General features: G+C 38.4%; 2 protein-coding genes across 2 annotated transcripts in view; one reads left to right on the top strand and one right to left on the bottom strand.

Annotated features, from left to right (window-relative positions):
* The window catches only part of LOC126769018 (3-oxoacyl-[acyl-carrier-protein] reductase FabG-like), a 134,884-nt gene that overhangs the window by 23,839 nt on the left and 95,124 nt on the right, over window positions 1-15,921 (top strand). The gene's annotated exons all lie outside the window — the stretch shown is intronic.
* LOC126769026 (uncharacterized) overlaps window positions 1-15,921 on the bottom strand; it is a 158,866-nt gene that overhangs the window by 142,651 nt on the left and 294 nt on the right. The gene's annotated exons all lie outside the window — the stretch shown is intronic.

The following is a 15,921-nucleotide window of genomic DNA, read 5'->3' as shown; positions in this document are numbered from 1 at the left end:
GACGATAGAAAGCGCTCAGTGCTGTTATCTCGCGACGCAATTGTAAAGGTTCAAGGGTGTTTGTGACCTTTACGTCGCCAATAATGCGTACTGCACGTCGCTGCAACCGGTCCAAGGCCTCCATTAGGTACTTAGCGGAGCCATCCCAAAGATGCGAGCAATATTCAACGCAAGACCGTACCTGCGTTTTGTATAACAGGCACAGTTGTTGTGGCGTGAAAAAACGCCGCACCTTGTTCAGAACTCCGAGTTTTCGTGAAGCTGTTTTTATAATAGCCTCGATGTAATCCCTTGGACTAAGGTCGCAGCGAACGTCCATCCCCAGCATGGCGATTTTGCTTTGTATCATCAGCGGTGTGCCACAGAGGGAGGGATGAGGGTAAAATGGTGACTTTTTCGCTGTGAGAGCGCACACCTGTGTTTTCTTGGCATTAAACTCAACAAGATTATCAGAACCCCATTTGGTGATGAGCTCTAATGTCCTATCGAGTTCAATGACAAGATTCTCCTGCCTCTCCTCAGTTTCCGCCCGCCCAGCCACTGCGCGTCCGTGGTATCCACCATGCACTGTACTATCATCTGCATAGCAATGTATGTTCCCAAGAGAGAGCATATCATTGATATGCAAAAGAAAGAGTGTGGGAGATAGCACAGATCCCTGGAGGACCCCAGCATTCACTACATAGAATTGTGAAGCGCAACCATCTACTAAAACACGAAGGCTACGCTTGTGTAGGAAGCTGGCAATCCAGGTGCATAGCTGAGCAGGCAGACCATATGCCGGTAGCTTGGAGAGAAGACTTCTGTGCCAGACCCTGTCGAAAGCCTTGGAGATATCGAGGCTGACAGCCAACGATTCTCCATGCTTGTCGATAGCTTCACCCCAGAGGTGCGTTACGTACGCTAGAAGATCACCTGTGGACCGTTTTGGTCGAAACCCGTACTGACGATCATTAATTAGACAGTGATCTTCTAGGTAATGGATCAGTTGGTTGTTTAAAATCCGTTCCATCACCTTACAAAGTACTGAGGTGATAGCTATTGGCCGATAATTTGCCGGGTCAGACCGATCCCCTTTTTTGGGAACCGCTTGCACATTAGCTCTTTTCCAAGCCTCCGGCACACATCCCGAAGAGAGAGAAAGTTGGAACAGGCGCGTTAACACAGGAGACAGCTCCGCCACGCACTTCTTCAGCACAATGGCTGGTATTCCATCGGGACCGCTAGCTTTCCGTATATCGAGTGACTGCAGCTCCGCACGCACATCACGTTGCCTGATTTTGATGTCAGGCATCGTGTGGCCACATGAAGGTATTGTTGGTGGCTGCGCACTACAATCATCGATCACAGAGTTGTCGGCAAAGAGTTTAGCCAGGAGGTCGGCTTTCTCCTGCGGACTGTGAGCTAGCGATCCGTCCGGATTTCTGAGCGGTGGTAGCGAAGGTTGGCAGAAATTGTTTTGCACAGACTTGGTCAGACGCCAGAAGCTACGGGAGCCCCTAGGATGCGAAATAAGGTCATGACCAATCTGTACAATGCGCTGTGCATCCGCTCTCGTGTATGCCTTCCTACAGGACTTGGAATTTTTATTGCAGTTTGCTTTCAGTGAGTCAATGTTAGATGCCCCGCTAATGCAGCCGTTGATCCACGCGCGATATGCTGCCTGCTTAGATGACACAGCGTCGGCACATTCACGAGTAAACCAACGGTTACGCGTACCCCTATTGATGAGATCTGAGCGAGGAATGTAGTATTCCATTCCTAACATGATCTCATCAGCAACAGCAGCGGCACTAGCTGTCGGGTCATTCCCACTGAAGCAACGTTCCTTCCAAGGGACTGACGCATAGTAATCGCGCATACCGTCCCAATCTGCCGACTTATAGTGCCAAACGCGACGTTTGCATACCGCTGATGGCGGCAGCTTGGCCTGTGGCACTTGGGTTGATATAAGGCCGTGATCCGAAGAACCAAGTGGAGCTTGAACCACAACCTGATATTCCACCGGGTGAGAAGTCAGCAGAAGATCCAGTAGAGAAGGCGCTTGCCCATCAATGTCTGGGATCCTGGTGGGCTGATCAACCAGTTGGGTCAAGTCGTGTGTGAGAGCAAAAGCATGAGCAGTTCTTCCAGCATGGTCAGTTTTGAGGGATTTCAACCATGATTCATGGTGAGCATTAAAATCCCCCAAAAACACCAATTCCGCGTTAGGAAACTGCTCTTGCGCAGCATCTGCCACCCGACTAAGATGGTCAAATAATCGGCTTGTCTCCAAGTCACCATTGTGGGATCTGTAGAGGCACACGTAGACTCGACTCTGACGAACCAGGTCCACACGTACCACCAACATGGAGAAGGAGGGGTCCTCCAAGCAGCGCAATCGGTGACAACAAACATCCGCCCTGACGAACAAGCATACTCCGGCTTTCGCTTTAAAAGATTCTTGAAGCATGTAGCCGGGATAGTTAAGGTAGCTGGTGTCGGCAGGGCGGAGTATTTGCGTCTCCGTGAGAAACAACATCGCTGGCCGTGCTGTCTCGAGATGGTGGTGGACAGCGTTGAGGTTAGCGTGGAGTCCTCGGATGTTAGAGAACTCGACCTCAAACAGCGTGGGTATGGTGGGGGTGTGCACCGCTGAACGACCGTTATTTCTTATTTGCGCTACCATTTGGAAAAATAAGGAAGAGACGTGAAGCGAGCGACGTATTGCCACGATAGGGATGGGCAAAGTATGGAGGCGTGTTTTCCCAAATGTTTGCCAAAAAGGAAAATATACTGATCCGCCGGACGGAAGGGCCCCCGAACCCCCCCGGAAGTGGCCGCCGGGACCCCACCTTCCGGTCACCAACCGGCACGACGGTCCACCCCGAGATTATGCGTGGCCTGGTGGGGCAGCCTCGCGAGCTGGCTACGCACGCTCGGGCCCCTGTACTATGCCACGGGCGGCCAGCGGAACAGCCGTTTCTTCAGGTCTCCCTGTCCGGCAGGTCAATACAGTTTCCCCCGGCATTGGTTCAACAGCCGTTTCCACCGGACCAACACCCATCGCGGCAATACTCGCTCGTGCACTGGCTGTACGCTGGCTGACTTCGAAACGCGGCTGCAAGCCACTTCACGAGTTTTTCACCATGCGTACGGTGGTAACAAGCCAGGCGGATATTAGCATCCTACCACCAGATGAGCAGATGGTCGCTCAGATGTCCCTTAGTCGCCTCTTACGACACCCATGGGAAAGAGAGGGGCAGTGAAATGTATTCTTTCTCCGTCACTGCACGGATAAAACTTTTAATTAAATATTTTTTTTTATTATATAAAACTTTATAACGATATATAAAAACATATTGGATTTGGTGCGGTAACGGGCCACCCTTTCCAAGAGGTCTGTCACATAATATAGGACAAATGTACGATGAGCCACCACTCACATATAGAAGCCAAAAACAGAAACTTTTAATAAATAAACGCATAAAAAATACGCAGGGCATGTGCTTTATGCATATATATTATTATATGACCTTAGCACTTCGATAATAATAACGTCCTCCGGTCCGATTTCATCTATGGCGAATTGGGCAGGACTTATTAAAGTGCACAAGTGTGTGCGCAAACACGGCTGCACTCTCTATTCCTTAACATTCATAATCTGATAAGACGACAATCCGACACGACCGGAAAGAGTTCAAGCGCAGAACCAACGACTTTCGTGATTTCCGAGGCACAGGAGTGTTCCCTGTCACCCGTCCAACTTCCAGATTCCGGTCTGAAAAACTTAATAACTTTTTATTGGCCCTGGGATTTGAACCTAGGACCCCGAGGTCTGCAGACCAACGAGGCACTCCCTTAGCACTTTACTGGGTGGGCGAATAGATCGATTGGCGAATGTTTATACCTTATTAATTAAAAAATAAAAAATTAAGTTATGAATAGACAGTTAACACTTATTGAAGCAGACATTTATTCTTTATTATATATATTTGACGCTCAGTAGAACACTTGTTTGTGTAGGGCAAATATATCATATTTTAAGCCGCATAGCATACGTTCGTGTAACGGGATCCACTGACAAGGACCTACGTCATTTTACTAACAAATGATATTTCTCTAGTACTCTCTCTTAGGCTTAACATAGGAAAACAGCGTTACCACAAAGTAATATGGCATCCACAGTATAGTAGTAGTTCAACAGTACGATCGAGCCACAATATCTAAGCATAGATTTTTTATTTGATTAAACTAGGATTTCGAATATATAACCTATAACCTTTTAACAGATATTCCGGAAAATAGCAATACTTAGTAACGTTGGATTCTGGTTTGAAGGGTAAGTTGACTATGTTCATATACCATAATGTGGCCCATGAGCACGCACGCAAGATATAAAAATCAAACGCTTGACTGAAATCCGGCCATCACGTCGCATGTCATGAACTAGTTACATGCGCAGGAAAAGTGCACAAGTGTTTAAAGGCAATATACAGATAACGAGTACATATGAGTGTGACCATGCGCACAAAGTTCTTTAAAGCATAAGCATTATTTGTGTATTTAGTCAAATAACATATGATATAGAAATACCCGTTATGTAATTAGTAATTAGCTAATATAAATTTGGCTTCTTACAATTCTAAATCTCAAATTACATTAAACTTTGCAAATAGGTTTCATGTATATTTAATTTTAACGTTTTTTTGAGCTAAAAATTTCATAAAAATGAAATCAAATAGTAACAATAACTAGAGTAATATGATGTTGCGAATAAAATACCTATAAATGATTATTTTAAACCATTTTCTTAAAATTAATATATATTAATTTAATTTGTGCCATTGATTGAGTGATTTGTTAATAATTTAGGTAGCTGTCGTTTGTAATATATAACTACTAAACATCATCATATTAGTAATACATTTTCCTAATATGAGTATTTTTAATGAATAAAATATTTCTTTTTCCGAAAAATCCGAGAATAATATTTATTTTATATCATTGAATGTTTCTCCTTCATTATTTATACTTGGTGTATTGCACTCTTCATGACTAACTTTTGCTTGTATGTACTATCTAAATCAATTACAAAAAAAGAGCTGTAGCTTCGAGACGTTTTTAACAATGGACTTACACTTATATATGTAATATATATATAGCAATATTATGTGTTTTCATAATCATTTTGCCCGTTTCAATAGTCTTCGTGTTTATTCAAATAACGGTAAAGATAAACTTAATAAAATGTTTTCGACTCCGCAATAAATCCTTCCTGGGGTGTTCGTTTATATAATTATATTCCGCAGACATTTTAACTTTGGCAATTTATAAAATATACATAAATACTATATAAATAAGACCATACTACTTAATACATTATAGACAATAAAATTATGCTGATGTTTGTATTCGTTGATTACAGGATATATAAAAATTATACGGTCAATTATGTAATTTTATTTAAGAAAATGAGTAGTAAATGTCTGTCCTTCTCGTTAGAATCTTCATTCCAATGGTATATTCGATTTAATCCTATAAAATTAGTATTCACAATGAGTCTACTTGTAGAAATATCATTACATATTGTAAAATAAAGTATCCCCGTTGCGTTTGACTGTCTAAGCGCGATGAACTCTAAAACTTCACCATTGGACGGAGTGATTCAAGAGGAAGGTTTAGGTGTATAATTGATTAAAGATATGCAGCAAATGCATTTATTAATAGATCATCTAAACAGTACAATAAAACATTTATTGAATGTGATATATTTCATCTCTCCCTTAAAAAATTCAAACTGCAAGTAAAAGAAATATTATACTCTCAAGAGCCTTAATTTACTCATGCATTTTTAATTAATTAATTATAAATTGATTATTTATTATTAAATTATGTTTTCTTGATTTAAAAATTAAATTTATATTAAATTAAATTATATAAATGAATTATATAATTTCATGCACCAATCAATCAATCAACAGCCAATCGTTGTCCACTGCTGAACATAGGCCTCTCCCAAGGTGCGCCAAAGCTCCCTGTCCTCCGCCTTCCGCATCCAGTTGGTGCCCGCCACCTTCTTAAGGTCGTCGGTCCACCTGGCTGGAGGGCGCCCTACGCTGCGCTTGCCGATTCGCGGTCTCCACTCTAGGACTCGTCTGCTCCAACGGCCATCGGTCCTACGACATACGTGACCAGCCCACTGCCACTTCAGCCTGCTAATTTTGCAAGCTATGTCGGTGACTCCGGTTCTTTTCCGGATAATCTCATTTCTGATCTTATCCTTCAAAGATACTCCGAGCATAGCTCGCTCCATAGCACGCTGAGCGACTTTGAATTTGTGGACTAGTCCCGCAGTTAGTGTCCACGTTTCGGCACCGTATGTCATGGCAGGTAAGACGCATTGGTTGAAGACTTTCGTCTTCAAACATTGCGGTATAGACGACTTGAGGACTTGACGAAGGTTGCCAAATGCTGCCCATCCCAAGCGAATTCTTCGATCGGCTTCCTTCTCGAAGTTGTTCCTACCGACTTGTATTATCTGTCCTAGGTAGGTATATTCACTAACAACTTCGAGAGGTTTCCCCTCGACGTATATCGGTCCCGGCACGACATGCCTATTGAACATGACCTTGGTCTTGTCCAAGTTCATACCGAGACCGACACACCGGGAAGACTCGCCTAGGCTACGCAGCATTTCGGTGAGTTGTTCCAGCGACTCTGCTATGATGACGATATCGTCGGCAAATCGAAGGTGTGAGATGTACTCGCCGTTTACATTGACTCCATACCTAGTCCAATCCAGCGTTTTGAAAACGTCTTCCAACGCGTTGGTGAACAGTTTCGGGGATATTACATCCCCCTGTCTCACCCCTCTGCGCAGTTGGATCGCCTTCGTCTTACAGTCCTGGATGTGGACAGTCATTGTAGCGGCGTTGTACAGACATCTCAGTACCTCGATATATCTCCAATCGATATGACATCTCTGCAATGAGTCGAGCACTGCCCAGGTTTCGATGGAGTCGAAGGCTTTCTCGTAGTCCACAAATGCCATACACAGCGGCTGATTGTACTCTTCGGTCTTCTGCACAATCTGCCGAACAGTATGGATGTGGTCCACGGTGCTGTAGCCTGATCGAAAGCCGGCTTGCTCTGGGGGCTGGAACTCGTCAAGTCGTCTGGCGAGACGGTTCGTGACGACTCTTGAGAACAGCTTATACACGTGACTCAGGAGGGAGATTGGTCTGTAGTTTTTCAAGAGGGTTTTATCACCTTTCTTGAAAAACAGTACCACCTCACTCCCGCTCCACGTTTCCGGGGTCTTGCCATGTTGGATGACGGAATTAAAGAGGCTTGCTAGCTCTTTCAGGACCGGAGTCCCGCCTGCCTTAAGCAACTCTGTTGTGATTCCGTCATCTCCCGGAGCTTTGTTGTTTTTAAGCTGTTCTAGAGCCGCCCTAATCTCTCCTTGGTCAACGACCGGGAGCTCCTCGGAGTAATGGCGCATAAGAGGGGCGCGCTGGTCATCAATACTGATTCCCACGGGTTTATCCGATCTTGAAGAGAACAACTGCCCATAAAACCTCTGTACTTCTCCGATAATCTCAGGCCTAGAGGTAACGACCCCACCATTTTCAGTTTTAAGTTTTGTCAGACGCGGCCTCCCAAACTTGCGAGCGAACACTTTCGATCCCCGATTTTGCTCAATCGCAGCCTTGATGGCACGGGTATTGGAGCGTCGGAGATCGCGTCGCGTCAGCGTTTTTATTGTTCGGTTTAAGGCCTTATCTGACAAAAACGATGGTAGTTCTCGTCGTTTTCTCATGAGCTCGAGTGTCTCAGCAGAGAGTTTTGGTGCGTTGTCTCTTCTCTGTGGCGGAAAACACTTGCGGGATGTGTTTTGCAGTATTTTGACCAGCGTGTCGGTTCTCTCATCAATGCTGCTTATGGTTTCCAACGCGGTGAATTGATTTTGAAGTTCCATTTGGAACTTTTCGGAGCCTTGAGCAGCTTGGAGCATGGTAGGTCGGAGAGTAGACCTCATCATTCTCGATCTTTCGGCTTTTAAGTTGATATTTAGAGTGCCTCGAACCAAGCGGTGATCACTTCCGGTATTAAACCTGTTGATCACTGAAACATCTCTAAATATGTGCCTTTTATTCGAAATGATAAAGTCTATCTCGTTCCTTGTCACGTTATCGGGGCTTCGCCAGGTCCACCTCCTCTGAGGCTTCTTTTGAAAGAAAGAATTCATCAAAAAAAGCCCCTGCGCTTCGAGAAAGTTTACCAGCATTTGCCCCCTGTGATTTCTGCAGCCCAAGCCGTAAGGTCCGACTTTCGATTCACCGCTATCTTGTACTCCCACTTTAGCATTAAAGTCTCCCATAACAACATTGTAGTGGGCCCTCGAGGTGTCGTTGAGGGCCTTTGCGATGTCCTCGTACATCGCTTCGACCACATCATCAGAGTATGTCGAAGTTGGCGCATATACCTGTACAACCTTCAGGGAGTACCTGTCGGAAAGTTTTAGGACAAGGTACGCTACCCGATTCGACACACTACTGATTTCCACAATGCTGCTAATGAGATCCTTTTTGACAAGAAAACCGACACCACCCTGGGAGAGGTTATCACCTTCGCGGAAGTAGAGTAAGTTACCGGACTCTAGAGTTATCGTGTCCTCCCCCTGTCTTCGGACTTCAGATAACCCCAGTATATGCCAGTTTATATGACTTAACTCTACTTCTAATTCGGCGAGGTGATGGTCCAGCCTCATCGAGCGTCCATTATACGTTGCCATTTTCAGTCGTTTTATACGGTAGCCTGCCGTGAACCGGTGATTCTTAGCACCCCCTGCCCTGCCGATACCGCGACCGCTACCTTGGTCGGGCCTAGCGGGCTTGCCGGTAACTGGGGGCCTTTTTTTTGGGCGCATCTGCCATTAAGGGAGGGGTTTGCCCATACTCGCCGCGCTGGGCAGGCGTGTTGGCGAGCGCAGTAGGGGGTAAGATGTTTATGGGAGGGGGGACGCTGCTGCCCATCCCCCCTTTTCCCCGTCCCTCAGTCGCCTCTTACGACACCCACGGGATGAGATTGGGGGAGTACTATTCTAAGCCGGTACTCCACGGCTGCACCTATTAAATATAAAAAATGTCTTGTTTTGTAATTACTTATGATTAATTTATAAATGGAAACTGTTTTGGTTTATGAATTGTTTTATATTTTTTATTTTATTGTAATTATTTCACTGTTTGTTTCCTGTACACTAAATAAATAAATAAATAAATAAAGGTTTTGTGGAAATTGTTAAAGAAATCGGAAAAAATAGTCGTTTAACACTCAAAACATTAACAGTGTTATGTATTATGATATAAAGGTTTATGTAGACCCCTATAAAGCCGGGACCGCTACGACGACGACAGGGTTAGTACAGTTTAAGAAGAAATTCTATAAAATACTTTGACTCAAAAACTTACTTTACCGAAATCAGTTTAAAGTTTTAACTTTTAAAAGTTATGTTGTGCTTATTTATTGAATTGATCCACATTCTTTTTAAATAAATATGCCATCAACAAAGAGTTTTACCCATGTTAAGCTCATTGTATCTAATTTTAATATGGGAATGTTAAAATTTCAGGTTCTAAAAGTGTTATCATCTGCTTAATTTGTTTAAAACCTCGCTTGGCGTTGAAGTAAAAATCGTATGTTAACCAGCTTGCCTGTTGTATTTAAGCCGACAAATACTGCTACATTATTTTTCTAACAAAATGCATTGGAGTAGCTTGTTGGCATAAGATCCTTCTTCACTCCAATAGTAGGAAGCTTTTGCCTAGCAATGTGATATTTACAGACTGTTACATTTTTTTACTGAATTGTAAACCAGTTCATGACATAAATTAATATGTACCATTTCTTGTATTGGCTCAATAGACTATCGGATACCATCCACCCATTAGGTGGAGTTAAGTCATATGCCTATCCGGAAAGTATAAAAACATAGGTACGCAATAGATTAATTATATTTCCTCATATCACATTAGCAGCTTACAACACACACTTGCACTGAAGCGATTGCGAAAGAGATTGAGGGGCGTCGTCGTAGATCGAACTATTTATAAGCGACTTAAGTCAAATCCAAACCAAAATCTTTATTAAATATAGATGTTACAAATGTACCACCGGTTCAGAAATAAACAACTCGAACCTGAGAAGAACTGGCAAAAGAAACTCCTTACAAAGAATTACCAATGTTATATAAGATCAAGTAACAAAATAATGCAATGTAATGATGCCTTTACAGAGATCCCCTTGATGGGCCGTTCTCTTTATATCGGAAAGAAATTGATATATCATTAACACTTACAGTATTAAAGCTTATATTAAATTCTTCAACTTTGTTTTCCAGTGATGATTCAGCGATGGTAGGAGAGGAAATAAGTGATTTATTATTAATCGGCTTATTGTCAGCAGAGAGATTAGAACCTGATATGTTATTTTGACTCTTCCGTTTTCGCAATTACTAATTTTCCACATCAATTTAATTTTATCTGGTGTGCCTGGTTTTTCTTATGTGCAACTTACTAACTTGACCATTTTAATTGACATAGAAAAAGACCGGTTATATTTTCTCATCCTTATAACGTTCATTCAACCTTTGACTACTCTTGTGTCTATTTCGACAATGAATAATGTGAGAAAAACTATCTTATATCTCCAACCATTAGAACACCTCTTTATAGATATTTTAAAAAGATGTGTACCTCCTTAATATATAGTCTAATAATATATTTGAAACGATTTCGAAGCGAAATTAGTCAGTAAAATATTTACTGGAGTTATATTTAACTTCAAAAAAATGGTGAAATTACCCATCTCCTTTTAACATGAAGCTAACATTTCATACTATGTAGAACATTCGAGTTAAAACAGTAATGTATGCAAATTGCATTTAGAGTTATTAAAATGCAAACGACTCATTTTCCACGCAGTAGATGCATTTTATATTTAACTGAAACTGCATTTAACTTTATTATCGGAAATCATTGAGACTTATACCTATTATTAGTTCACCAATAGTTTTTCTTAGATTTTCAGTTTCTACACGAAACGTATTCTAAATTGTTAGATACAAAAAATGTGAGTTCTACAATTACATAAACACGCTTCTTTGTTTTACTATTTCAATATAAAAACTATTTATTATTTTGTATGGAAAATGGCAAACAATGAAATCAACATTGATGTTATTTTTATTACATTTTTAACCGACTTTAATAAATGTTCTTTGTTTATCTTTATTAATTTTTTGTGCAAGTTCACCGATTTTGAAAATTCTTTCTTTTACGTATTACATTATTTCGTATTCTTATATTCCGGTTTGTAGGCGTGTCCGATGAGTGAACCAATGTAATTACAGGAGTAGTTACACTGGCTCACTCACCGGAAGACCTGATTGCCCGCCCGTTTACCTATTTCATAAAAAAATAATGCATGCAGAAAATACAATCAATAAAATCGTAAAAATGAGAGTAGAATAAAAAAGAGGCTATTCTTAACTCTTTCTAAATATTTTTACAAAGCCTAGAACTCCAATATAATTTTCAAATACCTTAAACAAATTATAAATCATGTGAAATTCACATCTAAATTGAATTCAGTTAGCGTAGTTATTATCCAAGAGCCGTTTTGTAGGCCCTTGTACGAATCTAGGACTAGTGACGCCTGTAGAATAGAAGAAAAAAAGAGCGACGCGGTAAACTGTTGTGACAGTTTCGCAATGTGCAATTACTAGTCAGACGCGGTCTCTATTAGAGTTAGCGGGAAACTGGTAAAACAGATTATAGCAGTTTTTAATATGGACATAGTAATTTAAAAAGTGATAAATATTTTATGATATTTTTTTTTCACTTGATTAAAAATAGTGTAAAGAGAATTAGATTTACTTAGGTAAATAAAAAAAAACTGTCGTTTATGCATTGTAGAAAAAAGCTTCCGTCATAGTTCGAGTACTTACTGTCGTAGTTTATTTTTTTAATTTAAATAGCTTTGTATGTAATTATTATTATTATTTAAGCTTTACATACATATACTTGATATGGACGTTTTTATGTTCTTCTTGATAAAAAAGTACCAAAATAAATAGGCAGTTAAATAGATAAAATAAGAAGTAACAATAAGAAGTAGAATAGACTACTTAAATAAGTTATAGCACTTATTTTGTACAAAACAAATGCATATATTTATTAATTATATTCATAAGTAGTCTGAATACATTACTACAGTAATATGATTAGCATCCGCATGAAACTTTCGTGAGTCTGTGCATGCATTAAATGTATGATAAGAAATGGATCTAAAGGTCTTATTTGAAACGCGACGCAGTGCATTAAGTATGTGTAGCGTGAATATATTTAAAGATGTAATTGGTACGATACAAGCCATAATTTTTTTTGTTATAGCTAGGTGGACGAGGAAATGTACATAGACGTTCCTGATGTAAGAATTATTAACCATTCTTTATATGCGCTACCAATCTTGGGAATAAAGATATTATGCCCCTTGTGCCTATAGACACATCGGCTCATTCACTCTTTACACCGCAACGCTACTACAACAATACTAGGTATTGCTGTTTAGGGTAGGTAGAATATCTGATGAATGGGCGGTACCTACCCAGATAGGATTCCACAAAGACCAACCTAGTAATTGATAAAATTTGAAATAGACTTTGGTGAATTTTTTTTATGTACATGCCTCGGTATAAATCAATCACTTTGTTTCGAATGTTGTTTATTTGTTTACTTACCGTAAAAAATAATGTAAACATACAAATATATTATATAAGAGTCTAGATAGCCTCAGAGGATGGACCTCATTTAAAATTCGTCCCGGACTTGGCGTTGAAAGGATAACATGCTAAGGTAACCTGCAGGTTTTGTATGAAGGACATAGTTCACCTATAAATAGAATTATAAAGACCTATAACTGCGTAGACGTGGACAAGGATGTAAACATCTTTACCAACAATATACTTAAATTTAGAAGGTCCATAATGCCATTAATAAGTAATACTTAATTATTCATATTAGTTTTCATTATTATTTTTATTTTAGTTTATTAATTTTTTATTCATTGTTTTTCTTTTGTTTTGTAACTTGAAACTGTATAATTTGTAACTTGTCTTTTATTTGTTTTTTTTTTTGTAGTATAATGTATATGTTGCCTTATTGTTCACGCAGTTATCACCTGTAATTGAGGTACCACTTCTTTTATTTTTTTATTTTATGAACTGTGTGCTATCATGTAACTGTGTGTACTTTGTTGGTGATCTAATAAATAAAAAAATAAATAAATGAAATTCTGTCACATATGTATCCGACATATGTGACAGAATTTCATGAACAAATTTTAATATTCAAATTCTATCCACTGGTACATCGCTGCTCATCAATCAAAGCAATTGTAGATCATAATAACGAACAATAAATTGTAAATCAAAGCGCTTTAGTTAATCTTTAAATAATCCACGTTTGCAGAATTGTATTTAAAAATATATATGAATTTATATTCAAGCATAAGACCGAACGTTCATTTACTTTAATATAACTATACTTAACATCCGATGTTACATCGCGCCGTTGAAGTTGAAGGGCAATTAACCCAATCACTTCACAAATTGCCTGTCCTGTCATGCGCTTCCTTTAGGTTAAACACGCACGCGAAATCGATCTAAGCTGATGATAATGAGCTTTTGTTATATGTAATATAACAAAAGCTCATTATTATCAGTTGTATATATATATATATATACAACTGATGATATATATATATATATATATATATATATATATATATATATATATATACATAAATATATATATATATATATATATATATACATTGTTGTATATATATATATATATATATATATATACAACAATGTAATATATATATATATATATATATATATATATATATATATATATATATCTTACTACTAAATAACACACATCACACACATCTCGATCGATTATTTTCCCGAGGAAAAAGTACGCGTGTGTAAAAAGTATCATTAAAATCGTTAGAGCGGTTTTGTAAATACTATGATATGCAACTTATGCAAGCATTGAATTTCTCCCTGGCTGATAAACTATGTATTAGTAAGAAAATCATGTAACTCCGTTGTTCTGTTTCTGCCTGAAAGAAGGACATACAGAAGATTTCCTCTTGACCGATCTTTAAAAAAGTATTTTTGACTAGTCTCTTCGTTTTGAGTAGTCTTTCGAAACGGCGTGGGTTTGTTAATATATAAAACAACTAGTTTTCGCCCGTTTGTTAAGAGGGATGGTTATTTGGTAAAAAAAGCAATTATATCCTTCTTTAGGGTTCTTCAAGCTTGCTTGAAATTAATTAGGCAGTTTCAAGTTCAGTGGTTTAGCCGTGTATGCATAACAGATAGACACACAGAGTTACTTTCGCATTTATAATATCAGTATAGATATAATTATAGCAATAATTCTTACGATCATTAAAAGTAAAAAAAAATATAAAACTTTATATCACATTTAATATGTAATAATTTTTAAATCTCTACTCGAATACAATTCGACTGTTTCGGAACCTCACTACGAGGTATCCATGTTATACAGGTAAGTAATAAAGTCCATAAGTTGTTTATACATTAAATTATGAACCTCCAATGAATTGAATATTAAATGCGCCTTGATTTAACAGGATGGGATGAAATAATAATATGTTAAATATTATTCTTACACTCTCCAGAATTTAAACTGTCCAAGAATATATTCTAAAACATAGACAACATACATGAAATGAACGTTTAATCCAACCTAATTCGCATTTAGCAAGAAAGCTATTTTCTTAAATCGATCCCTTTTTGTGAGAAAATGCTCTCGTTCTCTGATTTTTTTTCTTCTGTTAACAATTAATTTTAATATTATGTATAATATTTGTAAGCGCTAAAATTATGGCACTAAAACGCTTTAGACACGATAATTAAATCATTTTACAAATTAATGTAAAACATATACAAAAGTAAAAGATAAAATTCTCTTTTTATTCAGAACTAGCTACCCGTTCCAGGATCGCAAGGGTAGAACAAGGGTCAACAGAAACGTTTATATTGTAATACATATAATTGGTTGACTCTATCTGTTGATGTGACGCACGCCAGTAAATCTTCAAGTCGGCATGATAAATAAAAATTCAAAAAACAAAACAAACTCTTAGGAAAATAATTGAGCAAGAGCGAACATGCGGCTAATATTAAGAGACTTATATTATATATTAAGAATAGAGCCGAATGAAGGCTTAGGCAAAGGAAAAAAGGTTAAAAATTATTCAGAAACGTTTACAATGTTGTACAAAAATAAAATGACACGGCGAAAATAAAAATTATTTTGCAGTTAGGTATTAATGTAATACAATGCCAGATTACACATTTTACACGACTCTTATTACTTCAATTTTTATTGTAATATTGCTTAAATAATAAAATACTTACAATAATAATATGATATCTAATATGTTGCTTTTAAAAATAATTATTTTTTTTACTAAAATCCAGCCCATGGCTCTGCCTTTAATAATTTTAACATAAAATAATATAAATAAATTTGTGATATTGTCGAATATCTGTATGTAGTGGAAATTAATAAGTATTATTATATTATGATTGTACTCTTATTAAACAGAAGATATCCGGAACTGCGCATGTTTATCCATTAATTATTTATTTATAAGCAAATTTATAGCTATGTACTGGAAATTAAATGTAGGGTCGTTCGGAAAATTCGTGTATAATTCATAATAATCAAATTGCGCATTTTAGCCCAACATATTGTTCTATTATGTATTATATAATGGTTATTACATTTATTACTCGAATTATATCGCATCATCAGTCGTAATTTTAACACATTT

Source organism: Nymphalis io, chromosome 6 (assembly GCF_905147045.1).
Source record: "Nymphalis io chromosome 6, ilAglIoxx1.1, whole genome shotgun sequence".
In the NCBI taxonomy this organism is placed as follows: domain Eukaryota; kingdom Metazoa; phylum Arthropoda; class Insecta; order Lepidoptera; family Nymphalidae; genus Nymphalis; species Nymphalis io.
Note: the sequence above shows the minus strand (reverse complement) of the source record. Positions and strands in the feature narration are given on the sequence as shown.